Here is a 15,325-nt window from a genome sequence, read left to right as displayed (position 1 = left end):
GTGCAGTTGGGGAAGCTGGGGTCAGATCGCCAATGTTACCCCAACGGACTTTAGCACAGTTATCAGAGTAAAGATCCTTGATAATATTGATCATGGAACCCGGAACACCGGTGGTACTAAGGACCTCCCAAAGCTTGGCACGCGGGACCAGGTCAAACGCAGACCTCAAGTCAACAAAGGCCACAAATAAGTGGCCTTTATCTGCATCTACGGACTTCCACTTGATGGTGGTAAATCGGAAGATCTGATCGATAGTGCTGATCTTGTCCCTAAATCCTGCCTGGAGATGGCTTAAGACCTGATTTTTCATTATCCATTGTTTTAATCTAGTTAGCAACTGGTACGAAAAGATTTTCTGCAAGTTGTCTAATAGACTGATAGGCCTATAATTCCCAGGGGAGCTCTTGTCTCCTTTTTTATGAACGGGGACAATAATCGCCATCTTCCATGAGAGCGGATAGGATCGAGATGCCATGGCAGTGTTTGATACCCTGTTTATATAACGGGTCCACACAGATAGGTCTGATTTGTACAACTCCGAAGGAATACCATCTTGGCCAGGGGCCCTACCAGATCTTTGAGCACAAATTGCCATCTCTGTTTCTTTTAGGGTGAAGGGCGGCATTTCAGGCTGGCACAGTGCGTAATCTATGGGAGTATCATAAAGCTCCATTCGGGAGCCATACAATTCACGAAAATAAGAGAGGCAGGTTCCTGGGTCAATATGACATTCAGTAGTGGGTGACAGGCCTGGGTCGCTCCGCGCAACCAAAGTCCAAAAGAGCTTGGCGTCGCGAGAGCTAGCAGCCTCCGCCAGACACTCCCATAAATGCTCCTCATATTTGAGTTTTGTATTTCAGTTACTTGGGCAATATCTTTCCTTCATGGTTGTCAGAGTAATGTCTTAGAGCCTTATTATGAATGTGGCAGACTGAGGACCGCCACATTCGCGGTGACGGTCAGACCGTCGCACTCCAGGCGGTCTCACTGCCACATTACAACCCTGGCAGGCAGACCAGGGTACTGCCGTCACTGCCAGGAACATAGTTCCTGATGGGCTGGTGGTGGTCTGACTTGTACTCAGCCATGCCGGCACTGAACTCAGTACTGCCGTGGTGATTACAACTCAGCTTTCTGCCAGCCTTTACATGGTGGTCAGCCCACCATGGAAAGGCTGGCAGAAAACCAGTGACAGGAGCCACAGAGAGGTTTCTCCATCGCCCATGCCCATGGCATGGGTTATGCAGGCCCCCCTGCCCAACACCATCGGAATGCATACCGTCTCTTTTGCAGACGGGGTGCATTCTGATAGTGCTTGTGTGCTACTGTATTGGCCTCAGCTCCCTTAAGTAAGCCAAGACCAATACGCAGCATTGTTCCTTACACCCTTCCTACAGGTCAGCCCAGCGGGAGCATAGTAATATGCTTCAGGGGAATGCCACCACGATGGCAGTGGTGTTCTCCCCGCAAGTTTGGCAGTCGACTCGTCAGACCGCCAAAATCATAATGAGGCCCTTAGTCAGCAATTTCTTATTCTGTCCTTCCTTCAGTACCTTATTGTTGGACCTGGCCATTTTTAAAGGCTCATCCCCAAACCTTTTGCCTTCCTCCTCCTATTTGTTTCTGACCTCTTGTTGTTGGCTCTGGGACTCTGAGAGCTTTATCACTGCTGATCAGAGCTAAAGGGCAGGTACTCTCCCTTCTAAAGTTGGTATGATTGGCTTACACCTAATTGGCACATTTAATTTACCTGTAAGTCCCTTGTACAGTGGTATAGCTATACCCAGGGCATGTAAATTAAATGCTATTAGTGGGCCTGCAGCACTGCAAGTGCCACCCACAGAAGTAGCCTTTCAAACCTGTCTCAGGTCTGCAAGCCAGGGCCTGTGTGCGCAGTTTACTGCCACAGGGACCTGGGATCTAAATTTATCTGCCAGGCCTGGAACTCCCCTTTTACTACATGTAAGTCACCCCTAAGGTAGGCCATAGCTAGATCTATGTGCAGGTTGCTATATACCTATAAGGCAGGGCACATGCCTGGCTGTGTGGCCTGTCCTGGTAGTGACAAACAGCCTATTTAGTTTCTCACTGCTGTGAGTGCAGCCTTGCTCACATGATTGCATTGGAAATGCCATGCCTTATGTCTAGGGGGAATTGTCTGATCTATGAGAGGTAGCGTAGGCATGTTTGGCATGGTTGTAATGGTAGTGAGAAATGCTGCCTACTGGTGTAGATGGATTTTTTATTACTATTATAGAAATGCCACTTCAAAAAGGTGAGCATTTCTCTGTGATTATGACTGCTGTTTTGATGCTTGACTCCAATTCACGTCTGGGCAGAGTGGCAGAGTGGCAACTCGGCTTTGTGCATACTTTTCAGACAGCCTGTACACAGGGAGGGTGCAGAGGTCAAAGAGCTGCATCTGCATATTGAATGTTCTTCCTATGCTGAGAGGAGGAGAGACGGGGCACACCTGCATTTGTAAAGGCTGTGCCCAGGCCTCACACAAAGGGCTTGTTTACCCCCCATTTGTGTCTGGAGCCTGTGCTGGAGGAAAGAGGGGACACTCCTAGAACCAGATGGAACTGGTTGGAACGTCTTCTTCTCCTCTTTGAGAAAGATTGTGCAAAACTGAGTATAAAACAAGGGGTTTTCCCATGTTAAAGAGACATCAAGGGACTACTGAACTGGGCACAGAATGCTGCTGGAGGGACTCACCAGGAACCTCCTTGGACTGCTGCTATTGTGCTGACCTGTGACCTGCTGGGTCACTAGGAGGAACTGCCACTGACTGCAACTCTTGTGCTGGCTTGCTTGGCCCCTACCACCCTGTGCTACCTTTGATTGTCCCCAGGCAATTCATGCTGAGGCCCCTGCTCCCCTCTAGTTGTTTTTCTTCCTCACAGCGCTGGAGAGAGCTGCATCTCACTAATTTTCAGAGCGCATAAAAACTGCGTCCCTTGTGAGAGCCTCCCCTCCTGTCACTGACGAGGAATTGAGTAGCCCCTCCACCAGTGCAAACATGCGCTTTGTGTAGTGCCCCGGGGCACAGGAGCACTTTGTCCAAAATCAACGCAGCTCGAAGAGAGGCAGCAGGAGGTAAGGGAACCTCATCGGAGGTCCCTCCTGGCCGCTGGGCCGCCCCAGGGCCCAAGACGCCGGTGTAGCACGCTCAGGGGGAGACGCGTGGTCCCCTGAGGTGCGAGAAGCTGCAAGAACATCTCTCCTCTCACTGGGCAGCGAGGAAGCCTCAACGGAGGCCCTGCCCAGCCGAGAGGTTGTGCACATGCCCCCAGATGAGGAGGAGGCACCCCAGCAGCAGGACACGGGGAGGCGAGCGTAAGTCCCACTTCCGCAGTCACTGCGTGAGGAGCGTGAATGCTCCAAACGTTCTTTAGGTGTGCTGTTTTCTTCTTTCCAGTGATAGTCTTTACCTGACTACTGCTTACATTGCAGAATAATCAGTAACCTATGTCTTTTATGTGACTACTGCTGACTTTTGCAGAGTAATAGTACTGTGTAATGTTCTGACAACTGCTTGTGTAGCAGGATATTACTGACATGTTGTGTTTGTTCTAATGATATGTGCAATACAGTTTATTTCTACATAACTTGATGTTGTGTTTCCTTTGTGATGGAGACAGTGCATCACGTGTGTTATGTGTGTTGAGCAATTGCTTTACACATTACCTCTGGGATAGGCCTGACTGCTCGAGCCAAGCTACCAAGGAGGTAAGCAGGGGTTATCTTGGGTATGTAACTCCGTCGTCCTGACTTCAGTGGGTGGGTTCTGCCTGGCTTAGGTGCATACCGTAGCCAACCAGAAACCCCATTTATAACACAAATCTTGTCCCACATTCATTTTAATCTTCAAAATGAAAAGAAAGATGCTTCTGGTGCCTCAGCAAGAAACGCATCTGATGGGCTCCTGTTGCTAGTTGTTTGTTCACCAAATATCATTGCTATTGATTAAGGGGGGTATGTGCCTTCTAGTCCCTTTGTAAGATTTTATGGAAAAAAATTGGTTTGTCCTAACGAATTGCCCTAACTAAATATTACTTTACCTTGAGCCATAAAAGTGTTTCAAAGCATTCTGTCGAAAGGGACTTTTTGAGATTCTTTGCATGTGAATCCTATCTTCTACTGCTCAGTGTACCTAGACATTATGGGAGGTAATCAAGTGGATTTACCTTGTAGAAACCTAGCCTATGGATAAACTTGCCTGTAAGAAGAAGTAGCTGGAACCCAGTCTCAAGGCACTTTTGTTTGTTGGTGTTATTCATTGTAAGATGTACAGTTACAAGAATTTATTCAATCCAGAGGTGGTTGTTTTCAGTTACAGGATAAGAGAGACCTCCTTTCTTAATAGGATTTTTTAATGCCGTCACATTTTGGATTCTATATGATGACATCAAAGCACCTTCCAGGTGAACTAATCATCCATATGGCTTAATCCATTAAATGTATCACCAATGGTGCTGTCAATACCCTGCAGCAAATTACTGATTTATGATTTATGTAGCTATGTTTACAAATTTCTTAGTTTGCTTTTTCAATTTAAAGGGAGCTATAGGGACAGCAGAACGTGTATGTTACATACTTTGAGTTGAAGTTTGATACTCAATTGTAACAGTGTTCTGCATATTGAGCATTCCCCACACCATAAGTGTCCCTCGATTGGTGGCAAATTTGAAATTTATGTCAGGGTTGCCTACAAAGATTTCTTGATCTTAACCCAGACATGGACCAGTTTATCTTTCAGGTTTCTAATTTTTTCTACAGAGCAGAGCGTGATTTTAAGAGAGCACTTGAGGGTATACAAATTATCTCAATTTTGCTTTATTATCTTTTTGAATTCAGTAGTTGTAGGGCATAACGTTGATACAGATACACTCATTTGATTCTCTGTCTTCTTCCTGAATCATGCTCTTTTGTGAGAGTTCTTGATTGTCTTTTTTAGGAAAACCCCAATATTTTAATTTTATTAGCAACTTGTCTGAGTCTTCAAAGTAATCTTGTACAATTTTGTTTGATTGAAAGAACTAATCATACTGAATGCTGTTGTTCAGGATTCTTGGATGAAAATGTTTGTAGTGAAAATGAATGTTTTTATCAGTGAAATTAGGGAGCAGGCATGTATATTGTTCTCCATTAGCCTTGTCTTCTTTCTCATTCATGTGTTTCACAAATAGAAGAATTACCGAATGTTGGACTTGGCCTTTTTTACAGGGTCATCCCCAAACTTTTTGCCTCCTTCCTCCTATTTTTCCTGACCTGTTTTTGTTGGCTTTAGAACTCTGAGCACTTTACCACTGCTAACCAGTGCTAAAGTGCATATGGTCTCTATGTAAATTGCACTGTTGATTGGTTTATCCATGATTGCCATATTTGACTTACTAGTAAGTCCCTAGGCCTGTAAATCAAATGCTACTAGTGGGCATGCAGCACTGGTTGTGCCACCCACATAGGTAGCCCTGTAATCATGCCTCAGACCTGCCACTGCAGTGTCTGTGTGTGCAGTTTTAAACTGTAAATTTGACTTGGCAAGTGTACCCACTTGCCAGGCATAACCCTTTTCTTTTCCTACATGTAAGACACCCCTGAGATAGGCCCTACGTAGCCCCATGGGCAGGGTGCAGTATATGGTTAAGGTAGGACAGTGAAATACTTCCAAATTCAGTTTTCACTGTTGCAAGGCCTATTTCATAGGTTAACCTGGGGGCTGCCTTTAAACATGATTAAAGCGTAGATTCCCTTTGGGAGCAGATAGACATGTGGAGTTTGGGACCTCTGAACTCACAATTTAAAAATTCATCTTATGTAAGTTGGTTTTTAGATTGTGTGTTTAAAAATGCCACTTTTAGAAAGTGGGCATTTCCTTGCTTAAACCATTTTTGTGACTCTGCCTGTTTGTGGAGTCCCTGCCTGGGTTAGTTTGACAGTTGGGCTGTTTGCACCTCTCTCCAGACAGTGACACAAAGGGGGCTGGAGTGTAGCCTACATAACCTGATGAACCATCTGTGCTAGGAGGGAGGGGAGGAGTGGTCACTCGCACCTAAAAGGGCTGTGCTTGCCCTCACACAATGCAGTCTCCAACCCCCTGTGTGTTATTTATAAACATAATTGGAGTATTTATTTATATTTACTTTTGATGTTTTTGTATTAATGTTATAATAATTTAACTTGAACCATGTTGTCATATATACCTTTGCTCTTTTATTATTATTATTATTTGTTATTTATATCTTTTTGTATTTTAATTTTGTTGGTTTTGCATGAATTGTATTTTAAAAATAATGTGATGTATTATTAGTATTGTTATTTAATGCCATGTTCGCATATTGTTTTTATTTTTGAAAGTACATATTTATATATGTATATATAGGTATATATATACATATATTTACAATATTCATAAATATTTAATATATACAGGTTAATATTTAAAATAAATTTATAATGATGCTATAAAAATAGATATTTCAATATACTTTTGTTCTTGCCCACAATATTTATTTGTCAATATTTTTTTAGTACTCATACAAAGTACGTAATTCAATATTTTTGTTCACAATATTTTTATTGCAATATTTGTGTATCACAATACTTTTGTTCCTGGTATGTTGTCATACATCCTCACCACTATTGAACTACTCAATGGTAACTACCAATGTGAGGGTAACTGACAGTGTTTTACTCCCTCAGGTTAGGGTGAAAAGAGGATTGAATCCTGATGAAGCACCAGTTGACTTTACCAATGAGATAGAGGCGTGATAGAGGCGTGAAACACATAGATTGACAGAGGGGGACCATTGCTTCAATTGTGTTATATTGGTCCTCTTAATTATTTTTCACCTTAGCTGATATCACTAACTAACAATAAAGTATTCACGCTATAGATTCTTGAGCTAATTTTAATAAGCATGAATTTCAAACTTTCACACTCACCCATTACATCACATTTGCACTGATCATGGCATTGGGCAGTGAAAATATCTACCACAAGGGTGCCCTGCCTCTGTTATTGAAGGTAATACGGCCTGTTAGGCATTCCAGAACCCACCTAGCGTAAGAATTTGACCCGATGATGAAGCATACGATGCAAGCCAGTGAGGGTTCTAGCATCCTTCTTTGGGATGCCCATGATAGTCTCTAAGATGGTACCTATTGGACATATGCTAGCCCTGACTCCTAATTTTTTGTCAGCATCTCTTTTTGGAACGTCACATTTATTGCTATTTATATTATAGATGGAATCCCAACGGCTTGTACAGCAATAGAAAAAAGAGGCTCTCAAGTATTAAACTGTAACCATTCAAATCCTTACAAGAAAGTGCTGTGCTTAGCATGTAACTCTAGAATACACTTCTATTAGAGAGTAATTTAGGATAACATGTCTGAAGGTATTTTTAATGCCATTAATACCTAAGTTGCAATGAGTTTTAATAATAATAATACTCCTATATCTCTTTTAACGAGAGTAATACTGCGTAGCCAATCCATTTTTCACAAGTAATCTAAGTGCAGGCTAATCTAGTTATAATACCATACACCACCTTCCAAAAATAAGTTACTTTTTGAAAGTCAGAGTCTGAAAAAGGGTACTTGTCAGTTTGCTATAGTATCTGGTATCTGCGTTCTTAGGGACAGAGAAAATGTATGATACAGGGATTGCCTAACCGTCCTTGAGTTGTGCAGGGTCAGGAGGTCAGGCCTGAAAATTTCACAAAATACCTTTAGATGTTAGATTACCACACCTCCAACAGCACTCCAGCACTACAACTACCTCCTCAGAAACACAACTACCCACAGCACTGCTGTGTAAACCCAAAGACTGCACTGCCATGTTCAACGCTTCCTCACTAACACTACATCAAACACATTAATACCCTAACACAAGCCCTCAGTATCACACCATCTCTCAGAATTGCACCAACAACGCTTCTTGCACTTCTACCATCCGGATCTATGCTCTACAGTTCACACATGTACTAGTCCCTTAAAAGAACACTTCTCTGTGATACATATAAAGATTTTCTAGTTTTCATTGCATGGTAAATACGTGATTACTGTAAGTAAATGTTACAGTATGCATGCATCCAACAGAGAGATCTCTGTATCCTATGAACTAAATAGTGACAACATTGTGGTTTCTTCCTTGCCACCCCACGTGGCTCCCATAATCACATCACTTCACCAGTGGCCTCAACACTGCAGACCTTTACACTCTACCAGTAGACCTAGTAATAATCTCCATACCACTGAGTCACTGCGACACAGTAATGCACCCACAGGTTTGCACCATCACCCCATACAGTGTGTAACAACCACTCAGCTTTGCACCCATAGCAGCACACGAATAAAGCCCCAGCACCACAGTTCTCTATTATCATCGACAGCACGATACCTACGCACTCAGTGCATATCCAGCACAGCACTACACAATCAAGCCTGAGATTTAGACTACTGTTAACCATATCTGTGCTGCCACTATTGAACTATTAGCCCCAACGTTGCCGTAACACCCCACCACTGCACAGCCCCCAACTTACACCATTGTTACGCTTCCAACCATCAAATTACCACTGTTTACCATTACTATTTAGTTCTTACAAATCACAATGGTTTGATGTTTCGAAAATAGGTGTAAGAGATGTACATATTCACCTTTTTATCAGCCCATTCATTGATTTCTTTTGTATGGAACAAAAGTAACAAGAGTTTAACTTTTAACTTTCCTTTAACATTAAGTGAAATAACTGTTTGCTCAGATGGCAACTCGCTTCTTTTGTCCTTCAGCTAGATATCAACCTAGTTTGCTGGTCTTTGCATGGTTATTATTACGAGTGCAATCCATTGAATACAGCAAGGCTGTGAAGCTGTTTCATAAAGTTGTACTCGTTTAATCTTTACACTGCTAACTGGAGTGATTTTTTTACATAAGTGAGTATTTAATATGATATTTCCTTTTTTCGAATTTGATGTCTGGTCCTTATAAAAATTATTACTGCAACACAGTGCATTAAACTACTTTTATGTTATGAGGCCCTCCAGTGTGTCTACCGAGGTTTTATTTCTATGTGTGTTACGAGCCGTCTGGTGTCACAATGGTATGACTTAAATGTGCCAGTCAGAGTGTAGACAACCACTACTCAGAATAATACAGACAACCGTGCACATGTACATAGGAAGGCAAAACAACGGGGTCCTATGTGCCCCCCATGAGCTCTTTGGACAAGCCAGGGAAAAATCAATGCCAATGCTGAAGTACCCTTTTAGAATAAGATCCGAGGAGTGCGTTGGCAACTTTGTAGACACACTCGTTAAGGTGGACCATAAGGTGAACAGGCTTAAACTAATATTGCGCTTAGATTCGTTGGGATTATTCATGTTCCTAGATACAGGTTCAACCTGAGAAGCCCCAACCGACGTACATCATGCTGCTTCGGATTCGTCATTGCCCATTTATGGGGCCCAGACCCTTCTTTACCACATTTACAAGTTCATTTTAAATTGTGTGGGAGGATAGTATCTGTCAATTGAACAGGAAATATTTCCGTACCTTAAAATAAACCGCAACCCTATTTGTATGGGCGTTTGAATAATTGAGATTCTACAAGATCAGTCAATTAACACATTCTGTCCACAGTGGCAGCCGGTAGCTTTAGGAGGGAGGGGGGCCGGCGGGGCACACACAACACACACACACTCATTCTTTCACACGCACACTGTAAGAACGTAGGCATGTGAAACCAGGACACAACTTCAAAGGTAACTCGCTTTCTTTATTCATAAATCCAGTTCTTTCGTAGCGAAAACATCCCGACCTCCGTCTCTCTCCCAACCGTCATTTACCACTCCTCTCCATTCTCCTCTCGCTCACCATTCTCATTCATCTCCTCGCGCACACACCACCAGACATTCTAACACTCACCTTCTCGCGCTCCCAACCCGGAACTAGGATATAACACTTCTCCCTTCTTTAACCAAAACAACAGTAACAGAACATAAACATTTTTTTTTTTTTTAACATGCAAACTAATTACAACTAACTACGGTATTTTGTAAAATAGATACTTCACAACAAGTTATAGTCTTTGAGATATGACGGAGGTTTGACAGATCTGTTCGATCTCCTCACATGTGAACTGCACGGCAACTCTTCCGCGATATCCTTCCAACTACTTGAGTCTGAGTTCCGTGCATCCTTCCGACCACTAGAGTTTGAGTTCTGTGTGGAGACTCCAATGGCCTTCTTATGAGACACATTCCTACACAAGGAATTGAGATTTCCTTTAAATCTAACAATTCTATTCAAATTCCAAACTCTATTATCATCTGTTTTCACAGCATTAGTAAACAACTTCACAACCTTCATGGGACCAGAGAGTTTTTTTTTTATCAAAGGATTTTTGATAAGAACATAATCACCAACATGAACTTCCGTTTTCTTCACAGCATGAGTTTTATCAAAATTAATTTTACTCTTCATCTTCTTTGCACACTCCCTGGACCTCCACTCATCATTCACCATCATCCTACCCCTGCCATCAAGTAAATTATTAACCCAAGAAGGTTCCAATTCAGAATTTCCACGCCTACCTCGAAACAGAGTAAAAGGTGTTTCTCCTGTAGACGTGTGAGGGGTATGTCTATAGAGATAAACCTTTTTTAGCACTTCTTCCTTCCAATTCAATTGGTTATCTTTTGCAATTGAGATAGTTTCTTTGAGAACCCGATTGAAACGTTCCACCATACCATTACCCTCGGGATGATACAACGAACAGAGTTTGTGTTTGACACCACACCCATGCAAAAACTCATTCATTTCTCCTGAAACTAACTGCACTCCATTATCTGTGAGAATGGTAGTGGGTAAGCCTTCTTGAATTATTAACTTCTTGATAAATTTTATCACCTTGTTAGTTTCGATACTCCCAGTAAAATTTACCTCAGGCCACCTTGAAAACATATCAATAACCACAATCACGTATTCAGTCATACCACCACTCTGAATGGGTCCTAAGATATCAAGTGCAATATCATGCCACAGCCCTTTTGGAGTTTCCTTAGTGATCATGGGTTGAACACGAGGTTTCAAAGCTTTTTCACTCACCGCACACTGTAGACAATCTCTAACAACCCTTTCAGCTTGCATGTCCATTCCTGGCCACCAATAGGAGGAACGCAACCTCTCTTTGGTTTTAGATATGCCCATGTGACTATCGTGAGCCTGATTTACTAATTGACTCCTCACACTTCTAGGAGGTACCAACCTCGTACCTCTCAATAACAACCCATCAACACAAACCAATTAATTTCTCACATACCAAAATTCAGCACTTCCCCCACTACTTTTATTTTTAATCCTCCAATCCTCTTGTATCAACTTGATGACTTCCTGTAGCACCACATCTCTTGAGGTTTCTTCACGCCATTTGACCTCAGGGATTATTTCAAAACTGACTTCACACATTTGATCAAAACATTCTGTATCATCACCCTCCAGACCTTCACTCTCATAGTTCCTACTTTCTGTAGAAACTAATCTAGATAAAACATCAGCCGACAAGTTATGAGAACCAGGGACATATTCTACAATAAAATCGTATTCCTGTAATCCAACAATCCACTTAGTGATCCTACTAGAGACAGAATCAATTCCCTTAGAGTAGAAAACTTGACATAAAGGTTTGTGATCAGTCCGCACGACAAAAGAACCTCCCCACAAAAACTTTTTTCACTTCTTAATTGCCCAAAAAACTGCCAGTGCCTCCCTCTCGATCACAGAATATTTGCTCTCAGCACCTCTAAGACTCCTAGAAATGAAGACAATGGTATTTTCAGGATTTAAACCACCTTGTTGTAAAACTGCTCCCAACCCTTTGTTACTGGCATCGGTCGTCAAAATAGAACGCATATTGGGATTAAAATTCTTGAGTGCAGGCGCTATCACCAGAGAATTCTTGATACTACTAAATTCCCTCTCACACTCATCATCCCACTTGAAATCAGTACCCTTTTTTAGCAAACTTCTCATGTTGAAACATGAACTGGCAAAATTCCTGACAAATTTACCGTAAAATTCAGCCATACCCAGGAATCGCACTAGTTCCTCCTCCGAAGTGGGAGAAGACAAACACCGAATAGAGTCAACCAGTTCTTTCTTGGGTAAAACACCCCCACCAGAAATAGTGTGCCCTAGATAATCAATGGCCTCCACTCCAAACTTGCACTTCTCAGCCTTTATAGTTAGACCACTTTCAGTTAACTTCTTAAGTACCTCTCTGAGTCTTGTCATATGTTCTTTGAAGTTCTTACCATAAACAAGTATGTCATCTTGATATATACATACTCCACACAAACCTTTCTACACACGTTCCATCAACCTTTGAAAAACAGAAGCAGCAGAGATCAGACCAAAAGGTAATCGTACAAATCTGAAGGTGCCATATGGAGTAATGAAAGCTGTGTAGTTTCTACATGATTCATCTAGTTCGACTTGATGATAAGCCGACGTGAGATCTATTGTAGAAAAAAACTTAGCTCCTGAGACTGTAGACAGCAATTCCGTAATGTTAGGAAGCGGATACCTATCCACAACAACACACTTGTTAAGCTTGCGGAGATAAACACAAAGTCTGATCTGGCCATTCGCTTTCCTTGCAATAACAATAAGGGCCAACCATTCTGTGCCCTCCACTTCTTCGATTATTCCTTGATCCTTTAGTTTCATTAACTCAGTTTGAAGATCATCCCTTATGGAAAAAGGTACGCTCCGTACTTTGCTGCAAAAAGGAACAGAACCAGGAAACAATTTGATTTTGTGTGAATAACCTCGCATGCAACCTATCTTATCACTAAATAGATTTCTGAAGTCTTGACGAAGAGTGGAAATGAAATCTGGAACCACATCAGTGTTATTTACTTCTCTCACACCCGGCAGTTCCTTAAGAACAATAGAAGGAGAACTGTTGGGGTCAAGTATCACTCCCAAATCTTTTTGATGCCACCAGCTAATTATGCTATCCCCTTTTTTTGAAACATACACCTTCCCCGTAGCAAATCGTTGAGCATATTCCAGTAAACCTATGAAATAACCATGTAGTTCTATGGGTTCTCCTAATCCATTGTGCTTTGCACGCGTGGGTTCGTATCCCATCCTCGTCGCCAGTGTAAGAACGTAGGCATGTGAAACCAGGACACAACTTCAAAGGTAACTCGCTTTCTTTATTCATAAATCCAGTTCTTTCGTAGCGAACACATCCCGACCTCCGTCTCTCTCTCAACCGTCATTTACCACTCCTCTCCATTCTCCTCTCGCTCACCATTCTCATTCATCTCCTCGCGCACACACCACCAGACATTCTAACACTCACCTTCTCGTGCTCCCAACCCGGAACTAGGATATAACACACACACATCCATTAACAACACTCATACCATTCAAACATGCACACATGCACCAAACATTCGATTTGAAACATCACACACATACACACACACACAGACACTTACCTTTGGCCTCCAGGTCCCAGGAGGGTTGGGACTGCTGCCTTCCCTCATTGGCTGACCTTAGGTCAGCCAATGAGGGAAGGCAGCAGTCCCAGCCTCGTCACAGAGTGGGATGGGGTCAGTGAGACTGCTGACCCCACCCCACTCTGTGACGAAGTGTCACTGATTGGCACTCGCCCTGGGCACTTCAGGGCTTAAACTAAAGCGCCCAGGGAGAGTGTCAATTGGTGACGATTTCCTCGTCACCCAGGGGAGGGCCTCGAGGCACCTTTGCTGGGCTGAGGAGGTCACGCCCAAAGGAGCTGTGATCTCCTCAGCCCAGCAAAGTTCAGCTCAGGTAGCCAGGAGTCTGCGCAAATCGCGCATGTCTGCTCCTGGCTGCCTGACCTGAACATGAAGAGTGTCTGTCAGGCTGACCTTTGTTCATCCTGACAGAAACTATTCATGGGGGGCAAAAGGTGGGGGGCGTGGCCCCTCTGCCCTAAAGGACGGGCAGCCACTGTCTGTCCACCAGCATAACATATGAATGTTTTCTTTAAATTCTGAATTTCTTTTCTACAGACATTGTCCTGCTTGGTAAGTTTAACATATTCTAAACATTATTTGCAGAAAAAGCATTACACATGACTAGGAGACGTGGGCAAACTGAGCAGAGTGTTCAATAATAGCCGCACAGACACCTAGCTACTCTTAATGAGATGGTGAAAGTTTGATGCAGAGATACCAGCGGGCTGGAATCTACCTCGCCAGCCAGTATCTCCACTGTAAAGGCTGGCCATTAGAGGTGTTCCTCCAAAATGGGGAGTAACTGATTGGACACAAAATTACCATGCCCTTTAAAGGGCATTTACCCATATTTTAGTGAAGAAAATCGCTGATATCTGTGTAAAGTGTAAGCAGGGGTGGCAGTGGGGAATGGACCAGTGTGAATAGGGCTGCAGGGCTGGGGAGCATTATCTACTCCTGTGGATTGCTGCAATGGATCGGCAGGGGCTGGGCAGTACTGCTGTGTGCAGTCTTTGGTCCTATAGCTGATGTAACAGCAGCAGAAATATTGGCTCTGAACTTTTTAAACCCCACAATTCTGAGCCCCGAGAAACTTAATTGTGGGTTGGGATACTTCCCCTGAATGTATCACTCTGCATGACAATACCGACCTAGTAATTAGGGCCCTAGTGTCCTACAGTCTACAGGTCACAGTAACTGTGGCAAGTTGTTCCTCTTCAGTTATCTACATCGCTCTGCCGTCCCTCGCCTTTCAAAGCAGATGCAGGTGGCACGCACAGGATGAGGTTGGCACTGATGGTGAAGGGCAGCCGGATTCAGCGTGGAGTAGAGGTTCATGAAAGAGAAAATCACCCAATCATTATGTGGCAATATCATCTATATATGTATTAGTATGCAATGTCAATAAATAAATATTGTTTTTTTAGCCTCCACATTTATGGGTGTAAAATGATTATGGAATAGTAAAAATAAGCATTTTCTTGCATAAAGTCTTCATAAAGGAAAATTTCTGTACTCTCATGCTAAAGCACTAAAAGGAACCCATAAACTACAAGAAACAATGCTAAAATCAAAGAAGTTCTGGACTTTTTTCTTGATTAAACACAATCAATAACCTTTCTGTTTCAACGTGTATTTAAGATGTCAACTCCTTGCTACAATGACATATGAGGTGTTTTTAAACGTACACTAAAAAAGCTCACAATAGCACAAAGAGATAGTGTGTGCAGAGTTAACACCTTGTATCCAGACAAATAGATTGTTTGTAATGTATTCCATCATTTTTGTCGGGTTTATTTTCTGT

At 42.6% G+C, this 15,325-nt stretch overlaps 1 protein-coding gene across 8 annotated transcripts in view; it reads left to right on the top strand.

The window, feature by feature from the left end:
* ALKAL2 (ALK and LTK ligand 2) overlaps nt 1-15,325 on the top strand; it is a 333,889-nt gene that overhangs the window by 317,710 nt on the left and 854 nt on the right. The gene's annotated exons all lie outside the window — the stretch shown is intronic.

This window comes from Pleurodeles waltl, chromosome 5 (genome assembly GCF_031143425.1).
Source record: "Pleurodeles waltl isolate 20211129_DDA chromosome 5, aPleWal1.hap1.20221129, whole genome shotgun sequence".
Taxonomy (NCBI): Eukaryota; Metazoa; Chordata; class Amphibia; order Caudata; family Salamandridae; genus Pleurodeles; species Pleurodeles waltl.
The sequence above is the reverse complement of the archived record's forward strand: the minus strand, read 5'-3'. Positions and strand labels throughout refer to the sequence as shown.